Consider the following 18,414-nt stretch of genomic DNA (forward strand, 5'->3'; position numbering starts at 1 on the left):
GGGAGGAACAGCGATACTGGTATTGCTCGATTTATCCGCAGCCTTCGACACGGTCGACCACAAGATTCTGGTGGACCGTGTCGGAAAGATGGGCATTCGCCACCTGGCAAAGAACCTGCTTTCTTCCTTTTTGGCTGGGAGAACGCAGGTGGTCACATTGGGGCATTTTCAATCAGACAAGCTGTCACTGCCGTGTGGGGTACCCCAAGGCTCATCCCTAAGTCCGACACTATTTAATATCTATGTGTCGGACCTGGCTTCCGTCATCAAGGCCCATGGGATGAGCCTCACCTCCTACGCAGATGACACGCAACTTCTGCTGGCCATCAATGGTGATGGAGAGAGGGTAGCAAAAAATTTTCAAGGGGGCATGCGGGCGATTGGAGAGTGGATGGCCTCCAATTGCCTAAAACTAAACTCCGAAAAAACAGAGGTGGTCATTTTCGGACATCTCTCACCCATTTGGTCTACTACTTGGTGGCCACCTACGTATGGGACCCCCCCTAAACCGGTCCCCACTGTCAGAAATCTTGGAGTAACTTTTGACGAGAACCTGAATTTCATGGCCCATGCAAACAAAATAGCAGCCACCGCCCACCATAAACTCAGGCTGATTAAGAAAATGTTACCGTTCTTGCCAGTTGCAGCAGGAAAGACACTGGTAAGCTCCCTGGTGTTGTCTTCCCTCGATTACTGCAATGGCTTATTTATCAATGCCCAGTCCAGAGTGACCAATAAACTGCAGACAATCCAGAACGCTGCAGCCCGTCTCCTGTCTGGAATCCCGAAGTTTATGCCAATTTCGGAGACCATAAAAAATCTTCATTGGCTTAAGATCCGGAACAGGATTAAGTTCAAAACCCTTTGCACAGTATACAAAGCTCTGCATAATCATGGTCCGCATTTTCTGAAAGCCCATCTTAGGCTCCACTTATCCACAAGATCGCTCAGACCTAATAACCTCAATCTTCTGCTGGTATCGCGAACCAAAACAGTCACTTGGGGCGACAGGCGTTTCTTGGTAGCTGCTCCCAGATTATGGAATTCACTGCCAGTAGCCATCAGAGAAAGCCCGTCCCTGATGCAATTTCGCAGAAAAATAAAGACTTGGCTGTTTGGTCAAGAATAGCTGCCGACTTAGCTTCTGTGGGAACTCTACGCACTGCTTCTAGCGCCGAGACGCCTATGGGCATTTGTTCGCGCTGTATAAATTGTAAAAATAAATAAATAGAATAGGCGTGAATTAACAGGTCCGGGGAAATTGAGCCCAAGACCCCGCCGAGGCAGGAATCGAACCCTGGTCCCTGGCCAGAACTCTGCATCTGGGTCTGCCGCTCTAACCATTGAGCCACACTCCTCCACCCTTATGGATCAGCATGAAGCTGGTGTTACTATGTGATGGCAGACCGTCAACAGTATTCACAGATTGGCTCACCTTGTTGAAAAGACCAGTGTAACAAAATATTAATTGGCAGCTCTTGAATCAGAAGTAGAATATGTGTTTAAAAGCATGAGCTGATCATTCCTAGCGGAGTTCAAAGACAAATTTGGGCCAGTATAGGATGATCCATCCTATATCTATGAAAGTATGCATTGACTAAACTGTCAATGGCATTGTATTTGGGGACACAGAACACAAGATGAATTTATTTGCAGATTGCATGAGGATCACTGCCACTGTTGAAAGTGCTGACTAACAACGAGTACACAACTCTACCCTTGTCATGACAGCCTCCTTAATGGAGCTCTGTGCGGCAAAATCCCTGGACTGATTTGGGACATCAAGGAGTCGGACCTGAGGATGTGGCTGCACAAATATATATCTTGGCTGGGTCGTATCATAGCAGTTAAATGACTGTTGTACATAGGTTGCTACATGTATTTCAGGGTCTGCTGATTAGGATACAAAGGGACACACTGAAAGGTCCCTAGCAAGACCTGCAAGGCTTTATATTTTAGAAAATCCCCTGAGGATATCAGGTAAATGGATGAAAGCTTCAAAGGAGAGAGGATGCCTAGGACTCGCCAATATAATAGTTTATTATAAAGCTGTCCAATTACGGATTGTGGAGTAATTGTTGAGGGGAGAGTGCCGTGAACACTAGGGGGTTTATTTACTAGCCCTGTGCACCACCGGTACGCCACTTTTCACGATAATAAAACTAATGCATCTGTGGAGCAAGGGACTTGTAAATAAGCACCTTGGTTCACATGGAGCACTGTGTAGTGGGAATGTTTACTATATGACCTTATTTGGCTCCCTAGGAAACATCGGCCACACAACATGTACTAAAGCCAAATAACAAGCACTATGCTAGACATGTGTAACAAAATATCAACAAAACAAAGGGTCACCTCTTTTCCGTTCACCCCATCACCACACCTATCCAGCAACCCGAATATAGCGCGTCAAAAGGAGGCACAATATTTCAGAAAGGGAAGAATAGACACTGTAGAGTAGTAGTAGATATCTAAGAGGTGGTCAGATTTAGCAATTTGAAGACTGAATAAGAACATATGGCCTCAAAGAGGTGTAGTGTTTCCACTACCAACACAGTAAGCACTGGAGGACAGATATACAAGGAAGTGCACCGCAAGCCCTTTGGCTGCACCACGCTGCGGCACTTCCGAAGCACAGGGATGCAACATATTCACAAGAATATGCTACACCTCTGTGCTTCCCCCTGCGCTGGCGCACAAACTGCAGCCATGCACTAGAGTAGGCACCCTTGCACCATGGTGCAAGGATGCCTGCGTCGTGGGGATATTGTTTTTGTGCAGGAAGGGGCACCTTCCTGCACAAAAACAATCACTTCAGGCATTTTCCTCTTTCAATGAGTGATGTAGAATGCAGCACGCATTGAAAGAGGAAAACACCAGGAGAAATGAAAACATTTCTCCTCGTTGCGCCTCGCTACGCCACCTCTAGGGTGGCGTAGCACTCAGACGCATCTCCAGATTTACGATTTCTCGTAAATCGGTAGATGTGTCTTGTTCCATGGGTGTTGCGTGGGAACACTCACAGCAACACCCATGGAACGCCCCTTCAACGCAAATGCTGCATGTGAAGGGGCCGTATTTACAAGGAGAGGAAAAGTCACGCAGGGTGGCTTTTCCTGTCCTTGTAAATATGGAGGAGCTCCCTGCGCCACCAGTACATCATGAAAAGTAACGTACTGGTGGTGCAGGGGGCTTGTAAATCTGCCCCTCGGTGATGCAGACAGAAGTAAAAGAGGCAGCCATAAGACATCTGTTGCAGGGTGAAAAAGATTTTCACCTTATAGAAAGGAATAAAGAACCGGATAACCAGGCGATACCACCTATTGATAATCTTATTGTCACAGGAAAAATTTAAATATGAGATTAGATGGGATTGATAATGATGGAGGGAGATTTTAGAAATAATGTGGAGAACTCAGTGGAAAGACATTTATAAACATAGTCTTTCAGTTCATCAGCCCGGGAAATTGCCATAGTCAAAAAGAGCAAGTTTGAGTAGAACTGTACGATGGCACAAAAACAAAAAAAACAACAACATTCTGGTCCCTTGTTAAGAGAAGAACAAACCAACAGAATGGGAAGTAGTTTCAAGCTGTATAAGCAGAGCAGTGGAATCATTACATCTATAATCTATATAACCCTGATAAATTAGTAGGTTGCCTTGAGACATCTCTTGAAGAGTTTCTGGGGGACACCAGTCCAACTCAAAATACATCATTGTGATCAGGTGCCACAACTAATAAGGTTTTAATTAAGCTCACCTTAGCCTGGTGTGCAGACAAAATATAGGGTTGGGAATTTCGAACGACAGAAATATTGAGTCCTAAATATCGTCAATGAGAAATATTGACAGCAAGAATATCGTGGTCATGGATATCGATTTCAAGTCAATAATATTGTTTGCAAAAATATAGTTGTTAAAAATGTCGATTTTTTAATTAGTGTTATGTATTTTAGTATATTTTTTAAATGTATGTGATGTATTCTTTTGTATAGGTATTGTTTATGTGTTTTAATATATGTGTTACATTTTTAGTAGTTATCAATTGTATTTTAATGAAATTATGTGTTTTTTTGTTCCATAGTAGGTTGTGGCTTATAGGGCAAGAGGGTGAGAAGTAATTTAAATATAATTTTCCATTTCCAAGCTTTATTTCGATCATAAAAGACCATCAAAACAGAGATAAAATACAAACATCACAACATTTTAGACATTACAAAATATTTCTATTAACCATAGGTTATACAAATTCATAACAAGTTTGTTTTTAAATGGTAAGGTTTAAAAACATTTAAAACATGGAATTCATTATTAAAAAGATCAAAGCAATGGAAAATGGACTGAATATTTAACATGTTCTTGGTGACTTTAAAAACTTGCAACACATAAACCACATAGAGTTTAGGAAGCGGGACACAGACATCAATCGGGGGTGAGTTGCAGTTCGCATAACTCTAATCTCTCTAAACCCCATGTTCCTGCATAGTGGTAAAAGCCAGTACCTCCTGTGTGCGTTGTAGCCTGGGCAGAAAAAAAAGACATGCATAAGTATTTCTTCCTGACTCTCACAAACAGGACAGCCCATTGGGGTGGCTCAAAACACATGTGTTCCTTCAATAACGTCTTTCCTGGGTGCTGGAAGTTGGGCTAGAGGTTCTGTGATTTCTCACTCACTACAGCGCGGGGACACGCCGGTGTGCGTAACCAGGCGCTTTATAAATTCCCTTATTATTATTTGGTCCATTTGTTTGTAAATGTATGATTAAAGTTTCCTTGCCATGTGCGGGGAGACCTCATCAAGAAAAGCCTCAAATAGAAACTGGTCTTTAAAATTAAAAAAGTCAGATGTTAGACTACCAGATTTTGTGCCCACTTGGAGTTCAGCCAGTCTAAAAGATCTGTAGGAATTTACTAGGTCAAGGCATGAGATTGTCAAGGCTGCTTCCTTGGGATGAGTCCATAAATGTGTCCATCCTAGTCTAGATCACAGGTCTTTTATATGTACAAACCAGGGTAGTTTTCCCACCCAATGGAGCCCAAGAATTGCCTTTACTTCCAACTGATAATCTGCTAGTTCTGGGGTCGCCCATAATCTGCACAAAAAGGTCAAGGGTCGTAGCCCAATCTCCTCATTTATGGGTCTAAGCCCAAGATCCATTTGTAGGGGGACAAGAGCGGTACTAGGTGGTAGGCCCAAGAGCGGTCTCGTGAGGTTGTTTTCAGAGCTAACCAGTGCACCTACAGGGCAGTGTCCACAAAGTTCAGCACCATACATATGGCACTGCTGATTTGAACTCTATAGATCACTATCAATGAGCCCGGTTGTCTAGAGGTTAAGCACCTATATAGTTTTACTAGGCCCCCAGTCGTGTGTGCTAGCCACAAGCCTGCCTTTTCTTGCTGTGGGCCCCAGCCAAAGGTTTCCGTCAGGGTAACACCCAAATAGTCAAAGATTGCCACCCTCTCCAACTTGACATCATTTAGAGTAGGATTAGGGCGAGAAGTTTTGCTAGGATTAAATACCATATACTTGGTTTTTGATGTATTAATCTCTAGCCCCCTGTTTTTACAGAATATAGAGAAGGAGTCAAGAGACCTTTGGATGCCCATCAGCGATTTAGAAAGTAACAAGGTGTCGTCCGCAAACATCATTGCTGGCACATTGTCACAGGCAAGCTTTGGGGCATCGATATTGGCGACTTTATTTAGTTGTTCCACCAAAGCATTGATGTAAAGACAGAACAGTGTGGGGGCCAGAACACACCCCTGCCGTACGCCCCTGTCCACAGGGAAGCGATGACTCAGTTCCCCATGTTTCCCATACCTAACCTGGGCAATATTTTATTTATGTATTAATATTATTTAATTGTGATTGTAACTAAGAGCAGGAGCACTTCCACTAAGATCATTAACGGGAAGGTGGGGTGGTGGATTGCACGATAGCTGCCCTGCTTGTGGTGCTATTAAAGAAACAGTTGGTCATTTTTCTATTCTCTTGCACTGCGTACTCTGACCCAAGACGCATTTGGTTAGCACCAACATGCAAAAATCTGGGTACCACCAGTAGTTCGGTTGCCCTACGAATCATTCGCACAAGCACTTTAATGCCTTTAGTGATAGCTATAGCCAAGTACCTTGGATGGGCATGGTCTATTAGGCAAAGATTGATAGCCACTTGATTGTGTTTCTTTTTACTAGTCGGTCTGCATTTTAAACTGTTATTTTTATCCAAAACTTTTTATTCGGATAAACTTTTGCACTCGTACTTCTTAAATCATTTTATGCATAGAATGTTATACTGTAAATGCATTTAAATTGTATTCTACCATCAAGTCTCAAATTTTAAGATCTTATCTTTTAATTATAATGATTGTAATTGATTGTCAATTTTTTGCTGTGTACTTGCTTTAATGAGTGTACCTCGAATAAAGCATTATTTGACTTGGATTGTATAGTGTTAATTGTGGGGTGTAATTTATTTTTAATTAATTATTGATGTGTTGTTATTTAATATTAATTAATTATTGGAAAATTAAATATGGAAATTGTCTAATTAATTTTAGGTGCAGGTTGTGGGGTTTATAGGGGTGAAGTGTGGAAAGTACTTTTAAATTAATTAATAATTAGTTGTTGATTATTATTAGTTAATTAATTGAAAAATTAAATATGGAAATTGTTTGATTAATTTTAGGTGCAGGTTATGGGGCTTATAGGGGTATAGTGTGGGAAATAATTTATTTCAAATTAATTAATAATTAGTCAGTAGCGGTCGGCAGTAGGTGTTTCTGTAGGGCGGTGACGTGGGCAGGGGGAGGGGCAGGGTGGGGGGTAGTAATGTATGGATTACGGAGTTTTACATGTAAGTAAACATTTAAAAAAATAAAACGAATTTCGTTGCGCGCACTGCATCACATTTGGTGATGCAGTGCGCACAACGAAATTCGTTTTATTTATTTAAATGTTTACTTACCTGTAAACTCCGTAATCCATACATTACTACCCCCCACCCTGCCCCTCCCCCTGCCCACGTCACCGCCCTACAGAAACACCTACTGCCGACCGCTACTGTAATTAGTTGTTAATAATATTCATTATTTAATTGAAAATTAGGCATGGAAATTGTGTAATTATTTTTAGGCGCAGGTTGTTGGGTTTAGAGGGGTAAAGGGCGGGAACTTAAATTTTTGTAATTAATTACCTAAATAGTTGTTAATTAATATTATTTCATTAATTGCAAATTAAATATGGGAATTGTGTAATTAATTTTAGGTGTGGGTTGTGGGGTTTGTAGGGATAAAGGGTGAGAAGTTAATTCATTTTTATGTGGTTTAGTTTGTTTTTTAATTAATAATAATTATTTAATAGATAATTAATTATGTTAAATATGAAAGTACATTTCATTTTAATTTAGATGTGGGTTGTGAATTGTGAGGTGTTATAGGGTAGGATGAAAATAAAATAAATGTATGTAATGTTTTTTTTATAAATAGTTTCTAATTAAAAATATTTGTTTGTTGGAAAAATATTTTTATATTCTATTTAATATAATATTTTTAGGTATTTGTGAATTGCATTTAACATTACAATATGTATTTTTTTTACATTTATAATATTAAATATATTTGTATTTTCATTTTTACCATATTTATATATTTTTGTAATTTATTTTGTTTTTAAATATTTTTTGTTGTAGATATTTTGTTTGCTTTTAATTTTGTATTGACTGTAGTGGAAATAGTAATTTGTATCCATCTGCAATCAAACACTTTTCCTACTGTTGCACTCATTGGAATAGGAATAGTAATTTTTACCCCTCCGCTAGTCAATTCTTTCCCTACTATTACACTCACTCGAGTGGGAATAGTAATTTTTACCTCTCCGCTATCCAACACTTTCCCTACTGTTGCACTGATTGGAGTGGAAATAGTATATTTTACCCCTCCGCTATCCAACACTTTCCCTACTGTTGCTCTGCCTGGAGTGGGAATAGTAATTTTTACCCCTCCCCTAGCCAACACTTTCCTTACTGTTTCACTCATTGCAGTGGGAATAGTAATTTTTACCCCACTGCTATCCAACACTTTCCCTACCGTTGCACTCACTGGACTGGGAATAGTTATGTTTACCTCTACGCTATCCAACACTTTCCCTACTGTTGCACTGACTGGAGTTGGAATAGTAATTTTTACCTCCTCTATCCAACACTTTCCCTACTTTTGCACTTATTGGAGTGGGAATATAATTTTTTATACCTCCGCTATCCAACACTTTCCCTACTGTTACATTGACTGCAGTGGGAATAGTACATTTTATCCCTCCACTATTCATCATTTTTACTACTGTTGCACTGCCTTGAGTGGGAATAGTAATTTTTAACCCTCCCCCAGCCGACACTTTCCTTACTGTTTCACTCATTGCAGTGGGAATAGTAATTTGTACCCCTCTGCTATCCAACACTTTCCCTACTGTTGCACTCACTTGCCTGGGAATAGTAATTTTTACCTCTTCGCTATCCAACACTTTCCCTACTGTTGCACTGACTGGAGTGGGAATATTAATTTTTACCCCTTCGCTATCCAACACTTTCCCTACTGTTGCATTGACTGGAGTAGGATATTCAAGTTTAAATATTTTTAAATAGTTCAATGGTTTAATTTATAATACAATGTTTTTTTAAATACATTTTATGTTATTGGTCAGTGAATATATATATTTATTTTTTAAATTTTTATATATTTTAAAAATTATAAAATACATTTTAATTAATAGTTTATTAATTTTTTTACTGTAAATAAAAATATTACATATGTGTGTTTTTAAGTTAGATTTATTTGTTGTTTTTATTCAAATGCATATTACATCTTTTTTTAATTGAAGTTTTTTATTAAATATATTTAATATTCATTATTTTATTTGATATATATACAAACAATATTTTTTTACATCTATATTTATGTAGTCGATATGTTTATCTCGTTTTTTTGTACTTACCTTTATAAATATATTTATGACTCAATATTGTTGTATGGGGATGTTTTGGGTGTCGATGTTTTGTCAGGGAACCCTAGCCTCTTCCAGAGCTTCACGATTTCCTGGCCTGAACAGTATCCCCACAAGGATTTTCAAAGATTTTCAAAGATGCTGCTTAAGCTTGGGCTGATCTTCTCGAGCCACTCTTCAAAAACTGCCATACTTACCCCAGTCCACAAAAAGGGCCCATGTGATAACCCAGCCAACTTATGACTCTCTTTACTGGGTGTGGAAGGCAAATGTTTTGCAAAAATTTTAAATAATGAACTGGAAGAATGGTCCCATTCCAAGGCCCTTATTCCATCTTTATACGTGGCCTCTATTGATTTTAAAACTGCCTTCAATAAAGTGGACAGAGGATGACCATGGAAAAAATTGTCGATGTGGGGCGTACCTGAAGGACTCTTGGGTGCTATCGTAAGCCTATACATTGACACATGGGTAAAAGTAAAAGTAACACCTGATGGAATCACAGCAAATAAAATTGAGACCTCCACTGGAGTGAAAGAAGTCTGGTGCCACTGATGTTTATTCTCTACCTGGCTGACGTTAACAAAGCATCAGAGGCAGCACATGCAGTTCCCCCAATGTTTGTTAGGTATCACATACATTGTCTCCCGTATGTGGATGACACTTTACTTTTCGACCATATTGTGGTAGGACTGCAGCATTCATTGGTAGCCGTTGCAGGTTACTGTGTAGAGAATAAGATTAAAATCAATTACAGCAAAACTACAGTAATGTCCTGTGGACTGAGAAATAAACGGCAGGCTAAGGTCTATTTCAATATAAACAATTCAGTGCTTGAACAAGTACCCATCTTAAAAAACTTGGGCATCTATTTTAACTCCCATGATTCACACTCTGCACACTTAGAGCACCTTAAAGGGTCTGCCTTGTCAATAATAATGAACTTCAAAAGCCTAGCTTTGTCATTTAATGGGCCAGATCTCACGGGCTAATGGAATGTTATTAATGCCAAATGTATACCCACTCTTGCATATGGAACCTTGGTTTTTAATGACAACATTTCCATCTGTCTGGACAAAGCCCAATTGAGATGTGCCGATTAAAGCGCGAGCAAAGAAAGGGCGCAAACAAAAAATAAGTCCAAAGTAAAGAAAAATGGCAAGACTGGCACCTTAGCAAACCGGTCTTTTGCAAGCAGTATTCAAATCCCGAAAAAGAATCTTTTGGACAAAAGCCCTCTAAGAAAATGGATTGAGGCCAAAGGACTAGTTAAAAATATGACAATGAGACTATCAGGTGCTAGCCTTACGGAGACTACCCCTGCAACAGAAGCGCCTAGTAACATCGGCAATACTGGCAGCCCCAATACTTTAGAGAACAATGCTACAACCAATTCATCTAATTTGTTACAACCAATGGATGGATGCATTGACCAAGTATTGTGTGAGCTCAATGCGGACTCATTCGCAACAGACTCAGACCGACCACAGATGGGCATAATAGCTGGCACTATAGCTACAACCCTGACGACAGATGCCACTTCTTCCTCCTCCTCCTCGGGCACCTCTCATTTATCAATCTCTCTCCCAGTCAATCTAGAGACAGACAAGTATTCGAGTGATACTTTAAGGGGATCAAATCAAAGATCAGAGGCGATCGAATCTTCACCCTTAGATATAATACTACAATTATTGAGTAACCAACGGGCTGAAGCACAGGAACATTATTTACAACTGAGAGAAGATAACAGTAAAGTACAATCCTCTCTGCACGAACTTACTACCAAATTCGGGGGGATAGCAAAAGATATTGATGAGCTACAACAACGGGTGGTTGAGTTAGAGGATACAAGCACGAACACTACGCTTGTAGTCGATAAACATGCGACTCAACTCTCGGCGCTTCAACAGAAGGTGGAAGACTTGGAGAATCGCCAGAGACGGTCTAACCTCAGACTCTTTGGTATACCGGAGGGATCAGAGGGTTCAGATCCCAGGGCCTACTTAGTGGGACTGCTTCAGAAAGCATTCCCTGACCTGGCAGACTGGGACTGGGATTCTCAAACTCAGCGTGCTCACCGCCTTCCACTGGTTCAGAGAAACAGTGAGAACCGCTTTCCACGCCCCATCTTGATTTTTTTTGGCAATTTTCTATTGCGCCAGGCTGTCTGGCAGAGAGCTCGCCCTAACTCTCCGGTATCTATTGGCGATTTCTCAATTTTTGTTCGCTCTGATCTAAGCAAAGAGACAATGGATAGACGGTGGATGCTCCGCAAGCTGATAGATCCAATCAAATCCAATGGGGACAAGCATTCCTTCAAGAACCTGCCCGTCTTAAGGTCATTAAAAATGGACGCACACACTTCTTCACAAATGCAAATGAAGCAGAAGCATGTTTAGCTAATATTAGCGTGGATAGCGCGGGCAAGAGCAAGACTTAAATTCAACGCAAAAAAGTTGTTGTAACAGTTCGTGCTAAATGCTAACTTCTATGGGAAACTCTTGTAGCGTTAAGGATACTTTATTGCTCTGGGGGGCTCTCGTTTTTTTCGTTTCTTTCTTTTTCCCCTTCTTACTCTAAGATTTACTATGAATTGAAACCTGCGCAGTTTGCATATTTGTTTATATTAATTGACATTTGTCAAAAGATAGAGGGAGGGTGGGGACCCTTCGAGGTGTTTCGCTACACTGGCTGCCTCTCCAATGGCAGCAGACGTAGATGGGTTGCTCTTCCCTGGCTAGGGTTAGAGCCAGGGACGGGGGGGGGAGGGTGTTTTTCTACGCCAGATGGGGGGTTGGGGAGGGGGGGTGAAAGCTGAAAAAAAATGCTTGCTGGCTGACAGGGCAGAATGTAGAGAGGTAACTTTAAAAAATAATTTTTTCGTTTGGTGCACCATTGGCTTTAGAACTGGGAAACTCATTCGGATATACGGACACTTTGGACATCTAAAGATAGACTTGTGGCTCTTAATCTATCTATAAATGTATGAAATTAAATGGTTAGCTTGGAACGTAGCGGGGCTTAACAGCAAAAACAAAAGGGCTATGATAAAAGAAGAATTGAAACTACACAATCCTCATGTTGCTCTATTATCTGAAACACATATTGTGGGGAAGGATAAGAAGATTCTTAATCAATTGGGATACGACATCATAGTTTGTTCTACTTACGGACACCCCATAAGAGGGGTTGCTATTCTCAAGGACAAAAGATTCAGGGCTGAAGTCATACAAACATCATATGGTAAATGTGGCAGATGGGCCGCCGCGCAGATTAGCTTTGATTCTCACAAATATGTTTTGTGCGTGGTTTACGGCTCAAATACAGATGAACCTACTCTCTTTGACCAACTAAACATTAAACTTTTGGATTGGGAGGGGGAACTTATCATTATGGGTGATTTTAATTGCATTATGGACTACAGAATAGATACTACCAGACATGGTAACTTTCAAAGGATGCATAAAACTAGATCGTCTATACTTGATCTATGTCATATCCATAATATCAAAGATGCTTGGCGATACTTACATCCAGAACTACCGGGGTATACGTATTATTCTGCGCCCCACAAAATGTGTTCAAGATTAGATATGGCATTAATAAGTAGTAATCTATTGAGACTCAGCTCCATGACTTTATGCCCACGCATCTCTTCTGACCACAATGCAATAATGCTGACTTTCACAATGGTACATACTAGGGCTCCTCCCAGATCATTCTCCTTTCCCAGATATTTAGTTTCTGACACACTTTATATGACTCAATTAAAAGCACACATTAAAGAATTTATAGATCTCAATTTAAATACAGCTACACTTTGTATGGTATGGGACGCTTGCAAGGCGAGTATAAGGGGATTCAGCCAAGCTTATGTGATTAGACAAAATCAGGAACGTAAAAAACATAACGATACACTGATTTCCAAAATAACTATCCAAGAAGAGGCATTGTCATCAGCACTGCGCTCAAATTCAACGACGATTACGGAAATTGGCCTAAAACTAGGTTTACTTAAAAATGAGGCGAAGACTAAGTTTAGACAGAAAAGTATTAACAACATACATAAATTTAAAATAACACAATATGAGGGGGGGACAAAATTGGGAAAATTCTGGCCTACAAAGCTGCAGAGGATAGAGCAAACTCTACAATCACAAATATTCGGGGGGCCGGCAACAAAATCTATAATCAGCCACAAGACATTTTGGAACATTTTGCTGACTTTTATAGAATCTTATACACACCAGAAACCGTGCCCAACTCAGAAGACATACAGGAATATGTCGAAGCGCAGCTCACAAACATCAGGAACACTCTCGAGTTGGAGCGATTATCTGATGACATAACAATGATAGAACTACATCAAGCTATAAATTCCCTACCTCTAGGAAAAGCAGCGGGGGAAGATACAATACCTCTTGAGATTTACAAACTATGCTCAGAGGAACTAGAACACCTCTTTTTGAAAGTTATCCAATTTGTAGGTTTGAAGGGAACAGCCCCTAAATCCTGGAATAGAGGGAAAATAATATTTTTTCTGAAAAAAGGCAAGCCGAAAGAAGAAAGAGGGTCATATCGCCCTATATCATTGATAAACACTGATGCCAAGATTTTCGCTAAAATTTTGGCATTAAGATTAGCCCCTTTTATGCCTCAGATTATCAACCCGCAGCAACATGGTTTTATAACAGGGAGAGATACCACAATACACGTTAACATGGCAATCACTGCATTTGATGTGGCAGAGACGGAATCCACCCCACTCGGTATGATCCTTTTAGACGCGGAGAAGGCTTTCGACCGAGTGGGGTGGGAATTTCTCTGGTACACACTGTCTAAAATGGGGTTTGGGGGACAATTTCTGCAGAGTATACAGGCACTTTATGACAATCCAAAGGCCTGCATCAGTTATGGGGGGTTGACTTCTTCAGACTTTTCAATCCAACGCGGTACTCGTCAGGGTTGTCCTTTATCACCTCTTTTGTTTGCCCTCTTATTAGAACCTTTTTTGTTAGCCCTCCAATCCCAATCCCAAATTGTACCCTTTAGATCTGGCTCACAAGAGTTAAAAATAACAGCATATGCCGACGATATTGCGGTTTATTCAGAAGACATTGTGGAAGCCCTAAAGGGAATTACTAAAGAGGCTGGGAAATATGGGAAAGTCTCTGGTTACAAACTTAACTTACAAAAAACACAAGTCATAGCTAATTATACTCCAGCGGTGCAAGTTCCTGAGATCTGTAAAACCGCTACCTACTTAGGGGTAAAAATAATGGATAAACTACAAGAAATTATTAATATAAATTACAATGAACTAACAAAACTTACTATAATTTCATTAAAAAAATGGCACAGATTACCCTTGAACATAATAGGTAGAATAAATCTAATCAAAATGAAAGTGTTGCCTAAATACGTATATCTATTTCGCTCTATCCCACTAGCGCTAAACAACCAGTTCTTTCAGAAACTTGATGGTGCACTTAGTAGTTTTATTTGGGGCTACAAAAAAGCAAGAAGGTCGCTGAATCTCATGAAAAACAGTATAAATGAGGGTGGGCTTAATTTCCCTGATTTTAAACTGTACTTTTGGTCCGCCTTTGTTATTCGTCTCCGCTCTTTACTCAATGAAGGGGGGCCACTATTTTTTCATTCTTTTATGTTAAAAACGGATTCAAATATGTTTTTGTTTAGAACGAACGACCCCAATTATTACAAAAGGGTTAGATTCAAGACTGCAAGGGATGTTACAAAGATTTGGAGGAATATACTAACCTATTGTAACACCAATTTTTTTCATTCTATGCTGCCACTATGGGGAAACCCAGGTCTCCCTAGTATCTTTCACGACAATATTGCTCATTATTGGTCTAGATCAGGAATTACCGTGTTGGGAGATCTCTACGGCACACAAGGATTTTTAGATTTTAATTCTCTGAAAATGCTATATGACCTATCTGAAAATATGAGGTATAAACATCTGCAGCTACATGATTTTTTAATCAACCAAAAACAAATTCGGGAGGTTCATGATTGTGATATATGGACAAACTTATACTCTGTAAAAAACAAAGCAACAATAAGTCTAACATATAGATTTTTAATCAGCCTTAGACCTAATGATAGCGTAAAATTGGCCGACAAATGGAGCAGAATGTTGGATTTCAACATCACACCTAAACAGATAGAGTGCTCCTTGAACAATATCAATAAACGAGTACGCTCATCGAGTCTCAGGCTACAACAATTTAGAACATCCTGTATGCTATATTACACTCCCGAAATAATCTCTAAATGGTCCTCTAATAACTCTTACAGTGACCGTACTAAATGCCCCAAATGTAATGCCGATGCAGCAGATTTGGCACACATGCTATTCTCCTGTCCTAATCTTAAGGTCTTTTGGCATGATATTCAGAAGGTCCTGAAAATGAAGCAAATTCAGTTACCTACCTTTACGGCTGCTTCTGTTTTGTTAGATACTTATTCTGTTTCTTTACCATACGCAGCCTTGGTTACTATACTTATGTCATGTGCCAAACTAACTCTGGCAAGAGTTTGGACCTGCTCTGAGTCACCTACGGTATGGGACTGGTGGGCTCTTGTAACTGAGATCCATTCAATGGAACTAACCCTAGCAAAAAATAGGGGAATTCGATCACTAAACAAACATGAAAAAAATTGGGGAACCTTTTTGGAACAATGATGCAGAGAAGTAATTTCTGCATATTTCTCTGTTTTACATCCTTCTCGTTTTCTTCTTAGCATTGCCTGTACGCCCCATTTGCATTACTGTTTTTTTACCTTTTTCTTTGTTCGCCAATATATGAATCAATGATCTTATGTAAAAATGTACCTATGACTTCATGTACCTTTTGCTTTGTACGCTTGTAAGCAATAAAAATAATAAAAAAATAAAAATAAAAAAAAGGAATGTTATTAATGCCAAATGTATACCCACTCTTGCATATGGAACCTTGGTTTTTAATGACAACATTTCCATCTGTCTGGACAAAGCCCAGTTGAGGTGTTACAGATGATTTTTTAACCTGCCTACAGTTAGTGTGGAGTACTGCATGCTTTAGCTAGCGCAGAATCTCTCTTTAAAAATTTCCATTCGTAGGTTTGATTAGATTTACAAGAGCCAAATACCATTAAATTAATTATGCTTACTTCTGATGAATTCGCAATTAATGTCCATATACCCCAGGTGAACCACACACAGCACGCTCGGGTAGGGGCTGTCCGGTCTGATGGACACTGGTGGGGCTTCATGGCGTGCTCTTTATGTTCCCTTTGTGGCTCCTTGCCTTGAGGTATCTTGAGTTTCTTAGCTTCATCTTGTTGCTCCTGTTTCTTTTGTCTTGTTACTGTTAGCTGTGCCAGACGTCTGCTCCCTGTGGTAGCTTCTTCCCAACATGTTGAGGGACACATTTCCACTTCTTTCATGCTTCTTGCGTGGGGAGGTCTCTAACTCGTCGCCAAAAATAATGTAGTAACCACGCTACACTGGTATGATGTAAACCAAGTAGGTTTATTCACAAGTAAGTTAACAGGTGGTAAATCACAGGTAACTCACAGTCCCACCAGGAGCAGCCTGCTAGCTGCTCAGCCCCTCTGACCAACTGTCACACCTCATCCAGTCACCCAGGCATTCTAGTAAAGGTCCACGCACCAACATTCCATACAAAGGACACACACACAGGCTGAGCAGCTAGAGAGAAGAAACATAGGGATTGAAACATCATGTGAGGATACTACACTAACGCTGCTCCGTCCTCTCAGGTTCACCTGGAATTCAGGCTCTGCAAACAGGTATTAACTTCAAAAGCCAGATTCCTGGGATACTACCGAAAGTTGAGCACAGCAGACCCAGGGTCTCTAAAGGAAATGATCCATTGAGGCATCCTTCATAAATATCTACCATGGGAATGTTATTTGAGGGATGCAATGAATGCCTTGGAGAAGCCGATTATTCCACTTCCTAACTTGTACGCAAAGCTTTCAGCAAAACTATTGCTAAAATTCCCAAGGATCCAATCAAGCGTCACATATATCCATGAACTGTCCCTAAAGGCTCACGCTAATTTATGCAATCCCTTATATCAAGAATCAGGGAGATCCGCGTACCTAGCCTCCCACATGAAAATATTAATAAGACTGAGATGTGGGCTCATCCCTTTAAAGGCCTACAGATTCAGAAGACTAACTGGGTCCTTTGATCAACAATGTCGGCTATGTAACTTCTCGAAGGAAACCCTAGTACACATGATATGTGTTTGCCCAGTTTAAAAATAAATTCTGAGAGGCTTTTTGCTAAAACTGCTGTTTCGCAATCTCGGCATAAGGGACTGCAACACTTCTGTTCTTGCTTTCCTGAGTGGCATGAACCCACAAGTAACAGTCCTGGGTGTGAAATTTCTTAAAGAAGCTCAAAAACTTTTGGCCCTCGCACCATCAAAATCCTAAGCATTAATGTCTTTTAATTGTGGGAGAGCCTGAGTACCTTATTTTTTCTTTTAGAATTCATTTTCATTTATTCACAATAGAAGCATCAGCACTTTACTGAAACTGGTCTTTTTTCGAGTCACTTGTCAGAGTTTTTACTTGTCACTTTTAAATTTTTTCATTATTCTACCCTGTCTTATGACACTTTATGGAAATCGTTCTTTTTTTAGTCACTTGCCAGACTTTTTACCTGTTGTTTATATAATGTCTCACTATTCTATTCGGTTTGCTACATTGTGATGGTTTTTAATATCTTGAAACAATACAATTGATCGATCTAGCTATCTATCTATCTATCTATCTATCTATCTATCTATCTATCTATCTATCTATCTATCTATCTATCTATCTATCTATCTATCTATCTATCTATCTATCTATCTATCTATCTATCTATATATTTATATATATATTCACTGAAAAAACCATAGGTTATAGACCATATATAGTTAGGAATTAGCATTTACAAAACCTTGAAAATTCACTGAAAAAACCATAGGTTATAGACCATATATAGTTAGGAATTAGCATTTAAAAAACCTTTTTTTACTCACACAAAACCATTGAAATTCCATATATAGTTAGTAGTACTAACTATATATCGCGCACCCGCAATCCACTGCTGATCATGTCACATATTACATCATTCATGACATGGTCAGTGACATCACTGATGACATCACTGATGACATCTCAAATGACATCACTGATAACATCACTGATGACATCTCAAATGACATCACTGATGACATCACTGATGACATCTCAAATGACATCACTGATGACATCACTGATGACAACATCCAGTGACTGTGTATTTCTGTAAAGTTAAAATATGTCTTACATATTGAAGAATGAGTGGATGTAGAAGTGTCTGGATGAAGGATTTAGTAGGTGCA

Source organism: Lissotriton helveticus, chromosome 6 (genome assembly GCF_964261635.1).
Source record: "Lissotriton helveticus chromosome 6, aLisHel1.1, whole genome shotgun sequence".
In the NCBI taxonomy this organism is placed as follows: Eukaryota; Metazoa; Chordata; class Amphibia; order Caudata; family Salamandridae; genus Lissotriton; species Lissotriton helveticus.